Source organism: Castor canadensis, chromosome 1, assembly GCF_047511655.1.
Source record: "Castor canadensis chromosome 1, mCasCan1.hap1v2, whole genome shotgun sequence".
In the NCBI taxonomy this organism is placed as follows: domain Eukaryota; kingdom Metazoa; phylum Chordata; class Mammalia; order Rodentia; family Castoridae; genus Castor; species Castor canadensis.
The window spans coordinates 111,793,475-111,807,339 of record NC_133386.1 but is presented as its reverse complement, the minus strand read 5'-3'; the positions used below and the strand labels follow the sequence as shown (position 1 = coordinate 111,807,339).

General features: G+C 35.7%; 1 pseudogene; it reads right to left on the bottom strand.

Moving 5' to 3' along the window:
- Positions 1 to 1,381: 1,381 nt before the first annotated feature.
- On the bottom strand, positions 1,382 to 7,945 carry LOC109674680 (ribonuclease H2 subunit B-like; annotated as a pseudogene).
- Positions 7,946 to 13,865: the final 5,920 nt, after the last annotated feature.

Here is a 13,865-nt window from a genome sequence, read left to right as displayed (position 1 = left end):
ACTGTCATAGCTCCAAAATGTACGTAAGTGTCATAATGCCAGTTGCTAGAATGGGGTGAGGGTTAGGATTGAACATGCCATGACCCTCCTCCATTTGAGGAAGCCAGAATGACCCAGTGAATATGAGTTGGGCCTCATATATGGATTAAAATTCTAGTTCAGTTGCTTAATAAGTATGTACTGAATTTCCTTATCTGTAAAATGGGGATAAGGAGATAGAGTTGTTGAGAAGATTCACTGAATACTCTGCATAAAGTAGAGGCTAGCTCATGAAATCCACATGAATAGCAGATGTTTTTGTTCCCACCATCAGATAACATGTACAAAGTTCTCAGGTCACAGAGTTCTCAATATTATTATTTTCATTATTGATGTCATCAATATGGCAGTGTTTTTATTGCCTCCTGACAACAGAAACTTCAATTTGACAACTACCCACAAAGAAGAGTACTTCTGCATGCATTTGGGAGTCCAGTGGGGAAGTTCTAGCACAACATTAGAACAAAAACTCTGAGAATAGCTACATTACACTAAGAAGAATATTTTCATTTGACCCACATCACCTTTCTTCCAAGGCAGTACATCTTAGTACCAAGAGAGCCTTTGGTCTGCTATTTCTCCCATGGTGGAAAGTAGGAGCACAGTGAGTGCTTAGCACCCTCAGCCATACAGGATGCTGCACAAGAGGCTTGCTTCTTTCTCACCTAACCCATATTACTGAGGTGATTGGTAAAGCTAAAGTGTTGGGAAATCCTGGGAATAAGGAAGAGAGGCTGTGGATCCTAATAATTTTCATACTCCATCAAAAAGCCTGCTAATGAGGTGATTGGGACAATTCATCTATGGACTCCCCCGCCTGAAACAGATGACCCACAGGTACTCTAAGTGCTCTACACTCTTCATCTCCCCACCCCAGGCCAGTTCCCCAACTGTACCCCTATGGATGGTGAATACATGTCAACTCTGCAGGATTGGAATAAAGCACACAAACTCTAGTATTTCAGAGCATTGCCCTGGGGAAAAAACAACAAACAGGAGGTTCTCAATGCTTAAGCTGGCTTTGTGGGATCAAAAGAGACATACAAACATAAGAATTCCCTCCCAGGAGGCAACAAGAAATGTAGATCAGGCTCATCCATTACAAAAGTTTCAGAAAGCCTCAGAATACTTAGCTAGACTAATTTGTGTAGGTGTTTCTCTACTGAGATCAATTGGTGAAGACTGGAGGAGGTAACGAAAGACTTCTAAGAAAATGAAAGAAATCAAGAAAACATGGCACTACCAAAGGAACACAATAAACCCTCAAAGAAATGGAGATCTATGAATTTTATGACTAAGAATTCAAAGTAATTGGTTTTATTTGCTCTATTATACTTTATTTTCAAAGTTGCAAATATTTCCACCAAAAAAAATCCATATTCTTCATTCAATTCTTATCAACTTTATCCAAAGCCTTCTGAGCTGCTGTCACTTTAGTGGTTTTTTTTTTTAGTCTTCAAATCTTTAGTATTAAGCTTAGTATAATCTTCTTTTGCATCTATAGATTTATCTGCTAACTTTAGTTTCTTTGATGAAGGGTTTGGCAATTAAATAGAAGGTTCTGGGAGTTTTAAATATTTATATAAGCCATCACTCAATTCTTTAGGGATGTAATCAGAGATCACACCATAAACAGAATGAAAAATCTGTTCTGGAAACCTGATCACCAAAGAAAAACACAGATGATTGGACCTGAGTACTGACACTGACATTATTGGCTTTTAATTGCTGTGATAGGTTGATTATCCTTTTCTTCCCAAGTACTTTGATAACTTCTCTTGGCCATACATGTAATATTTTTCATTGCCTTTTCCTTTTCCTTTTTCCCCTGTTGTGTGGTGAAATAACTTCATGAGTTCAGGAACAAGTTCATCAAAATGTAGTATGGAAAAACACCATTTCATGCAATTTGGTCTAGGAGCTGAAACTTTCCCTATTTGACAGTCTTTATGAGGTAGCACAGGGTCCATGGGTGTGGCAAAGTAAGACCTCCTGATTGAACTGATTGATGTATAAGCCAAGAATGCTATTTTTCTTTCAAAACTTTTATTTCAAGCAGCTTCTGTAGGCAGATATTGAACAAGTAAATGACTCCTTCCCCTGTAAGGCAAATCTGAGCATAGATTAACCAACCTTACAAATGTATCTTCCTTATCCTTTCCTGAAATGGGAAGTGGTCTGAGTCTGAATACCTCACAGCAGCTCACTAAAAAATATGAATTAAATGTCACCAAAAGAGTTATCGTGAGGTTAGATGTCTTTGCATTTTCTCATGAATAAATTCCTTTAGAGTTCTGTTAGTCTGTTGGATAATGTGAGTTCTCCATATTCCAGAAGTTTTCTAAAACTGAGTACATACTGCCTCTACCAAATATCTTAAAATGTTTGTATAGTCTTTATTTTCTTCATTAAGGGCACAACTTCACCATAGCTATGGTTCTCACTCAACTAAGGGTTAACTGGAAGCAGGAACACATATTGCCAAGTATGGGCAAGGTCCCTATAGTCCATGTTTATGGTCATGCCACTGGGCACACATCAGTGCTGCAGGCCTGGAAGTCACAGGCCTTGGCCCTCAAAACAATTGTTTTAAGTTAGTTCAGCAAGCTACAAGAGAAAACAGCTAGGCAATGCAATTATATGAGGAAAACAATACACAAGCACAACTGAAAGTTCAATAAAGAGATAAAAATAATTTTAAAAACTCCTGGAGATGAAGAATGCAAGGTATAAAATGAAAAAAATGGAACATAAACAGTAGACTTGATCAATCAGAAGAAACCATGTAGCCAGAGAAGAGGGGGAAAAAAAGAGTGAAAAAGATTAAAGAAAGTCCACAGGAATTATGGTACATAGTCAAGAGTTAACATTCATATTGTGGATGTCTCAAAGGGAGAAGAGAGAGAGTGGGTGCATAAAGTCTATTTAAAGAAATAAATTTAGGAAGAGACATGAACATCCAGGTACAGAAAACTCAAAAGGTCTGAATGGGTTCAAGAGAAAGAAGACTTCACAGAGGTATTATAACTGAACAGTCATAAATCAAAGAAAAGAGAGCATATTGATAGCAGTAAGATGAAAGAGCCTTGTCACAAATAAAGGAATCTCTATAAGGCTCTCAGCAAACTTCTCAGCAGAAATCTTACAAGTCAGGAGTGAGTAGGATGACACATTCACAGTGCTGAAAGAATAAAAGTGACAACCAAGAATGCTTGATCTGATAAAGATGTCCTTCAGAAATTAAAGAGAAATAAAAACTTCCCTAGACAATCAAGAACTGATGGAATCCATCACGATTAACTTGCCTAACCCAAAATGCTAAAAGAAATTCAAGCTGAAATGAAAGGGTATTAATTAGTAACCTAAAAACATTTGAAAGTCTAAAATTCACTGGTAAAGATAACCATATAGGTGAATTCAGAATTCTGTTGTAATATAATGGTGGTGGGTTAAAAGACAAAAGTATTAAAATTAATAATAATAATAATAGCTCACAATAGCCATAATGATATGCATAGAATGCAGCAAAGTAGTTCTAAGGCAGAGTTTGTAAACGCCTACATAAAGCAAAAAATCTCAAACAACTTAACTTTATACTTCAAGGAACTATAAAAAGCAGAACAGAGTCCAAATTTAATAAACAGAAGGAAACAACAGTACAGAGCAAAAATAAATGAGAGAAAAAAACAGAAAGATTGACAAAACTGAGTTAGTTTTTTTAAATGATGAACAAAATTGATGAATATTTTGCTTGATTAACCAAGAAAAAAAAGACTGAAACTAAGAAATGAAAGAGGATACATTACAGCTGATATTACAAAAATAAAAGAATCATGAGACTATGAAGAGTTTATGCCAACAAGTTATTTGACCTAGAAAAAAATGACTAAATTCCCCAAAACACACTATCTCCCAAGTCTGAATCATGAAGAAGGGGACAATCTGCACAGAACAATAATGAGTAAGGAGATTGAATAAGTAATAAGTATTTGAAAAAATAAAGCTCAGGACCTGATGGCTTCCCTACAAAATGTTTAAATAAGAAATATACCAATCCTTCTCAAACTCTTACAAAAAAGTTGAAGAGGAAGAAACACTTCAGATTTCATTTTACAAGTCCAGCATTACCCTGATTCTAAAACCAGATGAATACACTACAAGAAAACAACAGGCCATTATCCTTGTTGATCATAAATGCAAAAACATTTGACACAACATTAGCAAATCAAACTCAACAGCACATTGAAGGGATCATACACCACATTTGAGTGGGAATTTTCCTAAATATTGAAGGAAGACTTAACATAAATGAATCAATAAAAGTGATAAATCACATTACTAGAATGAATGAATGAAACTGTATGAGATATATCAATAGATGAAGAAACAGAATGTGGCAAAACTTAACTATCTTTCGTGATTAAAACTCTTAACAAATTAGGTCTAGAAGGAATGTGCCTTAACACAACAAAGATTATAGATGAAAATCTCATGGCTAACATCATTTTCAATGATGAAAAGTTGCAAGATTTTCTTCAAAGATTAGGAATATAATGAGCATTTCTATTATCACTACTTCTATTTATTATAGTGCTGGAAGTCCCAGCCAAAGCAATTAGGTAAGACAGAGAAATGAAGGCATCCAAATCAGAAAGGAAGAAGTAAAATTTTCTCTATTTGCAGACGACATAATCTCTTATTTAGAAAACACTAAAGATTCTACAAAAAACTGTTACTGAATGAATTCAGTAAAGGTACAGGTCACAAGACTCAAAATGCAAAAATCAGTTACATTTCTATACATTAGCAGAAAACAATCTGAAAAATAATTAAGAAAACAACCCCATTAACAGTAGAATCAAAAAGAATAAAGTACTTTGGGAATAAGTTTATCCAAAGTGAAAGACCTTCTTATATTGAAAACTGTAAAACATTGATGATAGAAGTTGAAGGTGACACAAATAAGTAGAAATTTTTCCTGTGTTCATGGCTTGGAAGAATAAAATAATGTTAATACAGAATATTCTTTCTACTCAATATGATATTTAGATTCAATATAATCTTTATAAAAATTTCAATGATATTTTTCACAGAAATAGAACACATAATCCTAAAATTTATATGGAAACATAAAAGTCCCAGAATAGCTAAAGCAATCTCAGAAAGAAGAACAATGCAGTAGTCATTACATTATAGCAAAATATGCTATAAATTTATAGTAATCAATACAACATGGTACTGACATAAAACACATGGACCAAAGGAAAAACAAGAGAGCATATAAGTAAACTCATGCAATTATGGTCAACTGATTTTTGACAAAGGTGCCAGGAACACACAATGGGGAATGGATAGCCTCTTCAATAAATGGTTTTGGGAAAATTTAATATTCACACAAAGCAGAATATAATTTGACCTTCATATCACATGGTATGCAAAAATCAACTAAAATGTATTAAAGAACTAAAACTGCAAAAATACAAGGGAAAACATTCCATGTTTTTTGTCTGGGCATTGGTGGTTTTGGATACAACCTCAAAAGCACAGGCACAAAAGCAAAACTAGATGAATGGGATTGTAGAAAACTATAAGGTTTCTACAGAATAAAGGAGACAATCAACAAGCTGAAGAGACAATATGTGGAATGAGAGAAAATATTTGCAAACCATACATCTAATGAGGGATTAATATCCAAAATATATAAGGAACTCAACCCAATAAAAAGAAAACAAATGATCCAATTTTAAAAATGGGGAAAACACCTAAACATATTTTTCAAAAGAAGACATACAGAATGCAAACAGGTACATGAAAAAAATGTTCAACATAAATAATCATCAGGGAAATGCAAATTTAAACCACAATGAGCTATCACTTCACAGTTGTCAGAATAGCTATTATCATAAATATTTTAAAAATTCATTGGCAAGAATGTGGGCAAAAGGAATTCTTGTGCATTGCTGGTAGAACTATCAAATTATCCTGCAATACCATTACTGGTGATACATACATACACAAACACACACACACATGATTTCATTCTCTTGTGTGTGTGTGTGTGTGTGTGTGTGTGTGTGTATGAGTTATCTGTATGCTAATGTTAATTGTAGCATATTTACAATATTTAAGATATGGAAGTAAAGTAAATGTCCACTGACTGATGAATGGATAAAGAAACTATGCCTACAATACCAGCTATTTGAAAGGCAGAGATTGGAAGGATCCCAGTGCATATAAAAGGTTAGAGATATCCCTTCTCAATCAATAAGCCAGGTTTGGTGGTATGCACCTGTGGTCTCAGCTTCATAGGAGGCTGTAGGTAGGAGGCCAGCCGTGGGCAAAAATGCAAGATCCTATCTAAAAAAATAACTGAAGGAGAAAGGGATGAGGGCATGATTTCAAACCCCAGTATCATCCAAAAAAAAAGGAAAGAGGAAGAAGAAGAAAGAAGAAGCTCCCAGTGCTGTCCAGTGTCTCAGAGAGTCTGAAACAAAACATCAGATTTGTAACTGCAGAGAGAGATGGATGACATGGAAAGGAATGGGAGTGGAACCCTAAATAGTGGCCAGAGACCAGGCATAGAAGAAAAGGTACAAGCTAAAGGTATAGAAAACATATTCAATAAAATAAGGAGACTTTCAGGACACCCAACAAGAAATACTCACCAAGGTATATTATAATTCAAACATTAAACGTACAGAACAAGGAAAGAATACTGAAAGCTGTCAGAGAGAAGCAATAAATCACAAAGCCACTGAATTAACAGCATATTTTTCAGCAGAAACTCTAAAAGCAAGAAGGACATTAAAATGATGTATTTCAAGTCTTGAAAGAAACTCGCAACCTACATTACTCTGCCCAGCAAAACTATCTTTCATAATTTCAAAAGAAATAAAATCTGTCCATGATGAACAAAAACTAAAGAAATTCATGACCCTAGACCAGCACTGCAGAAGATACTTAGGGAAATTCTACACACAGATGAGGAAGATAATTGCAATCAGGAAAATATGGGAAAAAAATAAATCTCAATAGACAAGTAGATAAATGAGGATTAGGAAAGAATCAACTATTAGAAAACAATAAAATAACAGGAATTACTACATGTCTTTCAAGAATAACTATGAATGTTAATGGTCACAATTCTCCAATCATAAGATTCAGAAGGTGAGTTGGTTTAAAAAACGAGACCAAACCATTTGTTGCCTATATGAAACACACCTAATTGGCAAACATGAACACAGGCTTAACATCAAAGAATGGGAAAAGATATCCCAAGCAAATGGAGTCTGAAAACAAGCAGTAGTAGCTATACCCATGTCTGACAAAGCAGACCTCAAACAAAAATTAGAAGAGACAGAGAGGGAACTTCATACTGATAAAGGGAACAATCTATCGAGAGGAGATAAGTGTAAACATATGTGCACAAAATGTTTCATAAAACAAATACTGCTACATAAAAAAGTGCAGATAGACCCAAAGAAAATATTAGTGGGCATATCAATATCCCACTCTCACTAATAGAGAGGCCATCCAGACAAAAAATCAACACAAACTTTAGATTAAAAGACACTATAGATTAAATGGACTTAACTGAGTTCTACAAAATTTTCCACCCAACAGCTACAGAGTATATGTTCTCAGCAGCCTATGAACGTTTTCCAAAATAGATGATATTTTTGGATATAAAGCAAGTATAAGCAAATATAAGAAAATTTAAATGACCTCCTGTGTTTTATTGGACCATAGTACAATAAAAGTAGAAATGAACAGCAAAGGAAACTATAGTAAATATTGAAGCACATGGAGACTGGACAATACACTTCTCAGTAATCAGTGGGTAAACAAAGAAATAAAAAATTACTATAATCAGCTGAAAATGAAACCTAAACTTACCAGAACCCATGGGACACACAACTCAGGCAGTGCTAAGAGGAAGGCTTATAGCTGTGACTGTCTATATTAAAAAAATCAGGAAGTTGTCAAATAATACACCTTAAGGTCTTACAAAAGGAAGAACAAGCCAAACCCAAAATTAGTAGGCAGAAAGAAATAATAAAAATCTGGGTAGAAATTAATGAAAGAGAGACTAGAAAAACAGTACATGGAACCAATTGAACAAAGAGTTCTTTGAAAAGATAAACAAGATTGATAAACTCTGAGCCAAACTATCCGAAAGAAAGAGGGAGAAGAACCAAATTAATAAAATTAGAGATTAAAAAGAGGCTATCACAGCAAATACCAATGAAACTCCTAGGATTATTAGGGAATATTTTGAAAACTTGTATTCCAAGAAACTAGAAATTCTAGAAGAAATGAATAAATTTCTAGATGCATATAACACCTCTGAATTGATCCATGAGGCTATGAACTACTTAAATAGATCAATAATGAGCAATGAGATTGAAGCAGCCAATAGTCCTCCTCAAAGATGAGCCCAGCTGGAACAAAGACTCAAAGAACTGTGTGATCATGAGGACACCATAATCTATGAATGATGTACTGAAACCAGAAACCCAAGATGATGGTAACTAAGAGTAGAGCCAATGCCTTAAGTTATGTATTCATACATACTTCCATATAGAAAAGAGCCTAACTGTAAAGGGAGAATTATTAAGCAAGTATTAGGAGGCCATTGCTTTGGAATGAGTTCCTACACTAGGACCCAACAGACCAGAACAAACAAAATGGAGTAACTCATGTTAAATACCCCATAATCAAACTAAAACTTTAAGGAAGTAAATAGATCCCTAGAAAGATGATATTCTAGTCAACATAAAGAAAGTCTCTGTTTTTAACGGTTACAAAAAAGTAACATACTTAACCAGTTAGTTTTTTCTATTGTTCTGTTTCTTTGTTTCCAAATTATGAAGCCCATTGTTTTGCTATTGTTCAATGAGAGCTCTCATTCTGTTTTATACACTGGAGGCTTCCCTGATCCATAAATTTCCAGTAAAAGTCATTTAGATGTATAACTTTTTAAAAAGTCCAGAAACAGATAGATTTATTGTGAAATTCTAACTGACCTTTAAAGAACTAACACCAAACACTCTTCCAATTATTCCATAAAATAGAAAGGGAAGGCCTGTGTTCTTAGCTACTTGGGAGGCTGAGATTGTTAGGCTCACAGTTTGAGACCAGACTGGCAAATAGTTGGTCAGACTCCATCTCCAAAATAACCAGAGCAAAATGGACTGTTGGTTTGGTGCAAGCAGTAGAGCACCTGGTTTGTAAGTGTGAAGCCCTGAGTTCAAACTCCAGTCCCAGAATAAAAAAAAAAGAAAAGAAAGGGAAGGAGTGCTACCAAACTCATATGATGCCCTGATACCCAAACCAAATAAGGACACAACAAAAAAAGAAAATTATAGACTAATTTCCTTGATAAACATAGATGAAAATTTCTTAATAAAATCTTTGCAAACCAAATTCAACAACACATTAAAAAGATCATACACCATAATTAAATTTGTTTCATTCCAGGGATGCAAGGATGGTTCAATAATATAGATACATAAACATAATTCAGAACATAAGCAGAATCAAGAACAAAAATCACATGATGATCTCAATAGATGCAGAAAGTGCCTTTAACAAAATTCAACATCCCTTCATGATAAAAGTCCTGAATAAACTAGGAATAAAAGGAAGTACCTCACCATAATAAATGCTATATACAACAAACCTATAGGCAATATTGTGGAGAATCATTCCTTTTGTAGCAGGGAGGGCTGGAGACCAGGCATGAGCCCTGGACTGGGAAATAATGGAGGTTGCACAGCCTCACCATAATAGGAGCTTGCAGAGCTCCCCTACTCTCACTCTTCCCAGCACCTAGTGTCTTGACCTTTGTCCTCACATCTCCTTGAAGAAAGCAACCTGCTTTGTCTGCATACCAGCCCCCTGATGCAAAACTAGATAAAGTACCAGAACTGTTAGGAGATTCCCTGATGCCAGATTAATCAATACCTATAGATAAGGTGTCCTGCATGCCTTGAAGATTCCAGAACTGATGTGTTGTAATTAAGCTTCATTAGCCTTAGGAAAATTAGCCCACCAAACCTCATTCCTTTCACCTTGTATCAAGAATTGTTGAAGCTTGATTTTTACCTGAGTCTTTTCCTTGTACTGACCTATAAAATAAACACTCTGGCTCAGGTAGGCACTCACATTCCCCACCAGGAATGTGCAGCCCTCCTGTCCCCAGTTTTTCTGTTTTATGTCTGTATGTCCGTGTGTGTCTTATTTCTCATTCCCCACCACTCTTAGTCAGGTTCACACAGCATACCCAAACAGGGCACAAGCTGGGAAAAGGGCCAAAAAATAGATAAATAAACAAATAAGTCTGTGTTCTGATAATGTAGCAGGGAAGGGGGTGTGGGGGAGATGGCATAGCAGGTAGATAAAACTTAAAGAATCTAAATTTGAAGAAGGTCACGTAGCACTGGGGGTGAAGTAGCCAGTAGAGTTGCATTCAACCATATATGTGTTAAACCTTGCTTTTTGCTTCTATAACCTGCTTGCAAGGGTGTATAAGGTGAGACCCCTTTATTCTCAGGGCTCAGCCTTTGGATATGAATCTGATGAGCTGCTGCCAGCACACTAATAAATATCACTTCCTGAAAAGCCTTAGTGTCCTGTGTCTCTGTTTGAGATTCCTGTAACATTTCTGGAGACTCATGTGGGACTCAGAGATGGTATTTTCACCTCATTGTTACTAGGACTCCACATCCCCAGCTCATTGGGAGAGCATCCCACAGGCACCAAAGAATCTGTTGATCCCATAGAGGGACTTGCCTCTCCCAGTGCTCCAGAGAGCAAGTCTAGGTTGTACAAAGGAACCTGGAGAAAGCTCAGGAACCCATTGGGAGCCCCACCCATCAGACTGGTAAGAACCTGGGTTCAAATAATAGGCCTGCCTTTAGGAGGCAGAAGGAGAGCCTGATCACCTCCCAGCAGACACCCTGGTAATCCTATCTGGGGGTGAAACCATGTCTCTCAGGTTTAGGGAGTGGGGAGAAAGTGTGTGAGACACCTCCAGAAATTAGGGAGGTTGAACACCTGCCAGGTTTTCTTGCCAGCAAGATAGACCAGGATGGGGAACAACACAAGTAAAAAGAAAACACTTTGGGTTAAATGCAAAAAACCTCCAGTACTGGGGAGGTTGAGCTTTTCCCAGGAAATAGCCACAACCAAGGTTAAGGGATGGGTAACAAAAATTCAGTTCCAAAGACAGAGACTCATAAGAGAACAGATGCATCATTCACCATTCCACCTGATGGCTCTGTGGGTATAGCTTTTTTTTTTTTTTTTTTTTGAGAGTGCACTCTAATTTTGTGTGTGTGTGTGTGTCACTTTGTTTAAAGCATTGGGCAAAATTTAATTTGCTCCTGGAATTCCAGCTCATTTTATGTGAGCTTAAGGTGACAATTTTTTCTGGCATGCTTAACTTATAAAACTCTGTGTGTGTGTGTGTGTGTGTGTGTGTGTGTGTGTGTAAGCATCTTCAAAATGGTTCTTAAACTGCTGTTATAAGGTAATGTGATATTCAAGGTAACAAAAAAACCAAGGTTTTTGTTTTAAAGATCTCTATTATAAACTGCTTAAGCTTTTTACACATGAATATGCAAACATCTTGAGGATGGTTTTTATAATAGAGACAATGTAAAAAAAAAGTTACTCTGCTCTACTGCTACTTTTAAGAAAACCAGTTTTCAAACTTATTTCAATCAGGTCTCACTAGGATGCTGGCATTCAGGGGTTAACACTCTGGCTCAGACCAGAGGGAGAAAAAAAAAAAAGAAAGAAAGAAAAGGGGGCACATCCTGCAGCAGGAATCTTAAAATTAGGGTAGTTAAAAAAAATGACCTTAGCCTGTTTCATTCTGTCTTAAATAAAATCTGGGATTTAGTTCTCTCTTATAATACATAGGTCTACTAACAAATGGGCTTTCTATAAATTGTTTTCATACAAAAAATAATTTTTAGGTTGCCTTATTTCTGTTTTTTTCATGCAAATATAAGGCTCTATGTTAAAAGGTTTTATGAGTTATTTTCAACAAGTAAGAAAAATATATATATAAGGTATTAAGGATATGGTTTTTAAAAACAAAAGGTTAAAAAAAATACTTTTAAATAAATTTTAAAAAAAAAGGATAGAGACAAGCTCCCCTAGGAGATACAGGATAAGTTGTCATAAAAGTACCTAGTAAGTTGTCATAAAAAGATGGAGCTTATAAATGCTTATGTAAGTAACTGAGTTGAATAAAATCCATTTACATTAAAGGTTTTGTAAGGTCAAAATTTAATGTACTAATGTTAAACTAAAACCTAATTTTCAAAGCTCATAACAACAAGGCTATCTTTAAAATATTATATTGTATATAATAACATTTACAAAAAAACTATCTTAAAAATGATTTTTGTTTTTTCAACATAACTGTCAGGTATTTTTGGTGCTACAGGTTAATCCAAAATTTTATCAAGACAACAAGAGTTTATTAAAACACAGAGAAGAAAGAGGCAGCTGAGCACAGGCAGTGCTGCTGCATTGATATGAGGGTTGAGATGGATTTACTTATGTAAAGCCAAAGTGCACCATCCAGATAGGATAAATAAAAAAACTCAAAAAGGAGCACTACATTGAAAGTCAAGACCTCCAGTTTTTATTGGAGTCAACAGAGTGGAGATGTTAGTCCTACTTCTTCCACATGTCAGGCAGAGGGAATTTTTGGCCTGGGATGGCCAGATTGGGCCTGATATTTAGGGGGCTCCATTGACTACAGGTTGGTGGGATCCTGCTGAATGTCATGAGACATCTGTTAATGTCAACAATCTGAGATGTGATCCCTTATCAATATCTGAGCCATGATTCTTGGCCATTAGGTTTCCCAGCACCAAAGTTAGTCCCCACAAAAATTTATCTATGTTCTCTGGTGATTTTTGTCAGGATTTTGACTATTAAGGTAACTGAGTCATAACTAAATAAAAGTTCATTTAAGAATTGGTTTATGCAAAATTTTCTAGATGACCTCATGGTTAAACAACTGTTGTCTTGGCTAATTCTAATACAGTTGGTACCCTATATGTGTCTGTGCCTGGGCTATTTGGGGTCACTGACACTGTTCCTCCCTGAACTGATAAAAAAAATCTAAGGTTTTACTTCAAGAGCAACAACTAAACTAATATGTATATATAAACTCTATAAAGCTGTGATGCTGTTGCTGGTATACTAAATATATTTATATGTTTTCAAGTATATTAAGCCTTCTGAAATACAAAATTTAGATAAATACAGTAATAAAAAAGTTAATGGTACTGATATGCTGTTCTGTTAGTTGCTAAAGTGTCCATCAGAATTTCAGCCATTGCCTTTTTAAGTGTTTGTATTACAGTTCTGATCCTTCTGTGGCATTTACAATCAAGTCCATAAAAAAAAAAAAGACTCTAATTAGTACTTATGTGTCAACCAGGTTAGATTTTTAGATATCTGCTTTTGTTGCATTTTGTTTTATATTGTTCTTGTCTAGAAGCCCACTGCCTAAGGGTGGCAGAGCAAAATGGGAAAAATCAGTCTTAACACCTCTTGCTGACAGGCTAGAGCTGGGCTCACTGAAGTTTAACCACAAAGGCATAAACAGAAGCTTGCAGCTAGTGACAGGAAAACCACACTAGCTAAGACTGAGCAACAGAAATAAGGACTCTCTTGTTCCCCTTTGTCTTGCTCTGGTAGAGACAGGCTTGCACCCAAATTAGGAATATAAAAGCTGTCCTCCAATGAACATGCATTGACCTCCTGCCTTGACATACTCAAAACCTGCTAATGTATAA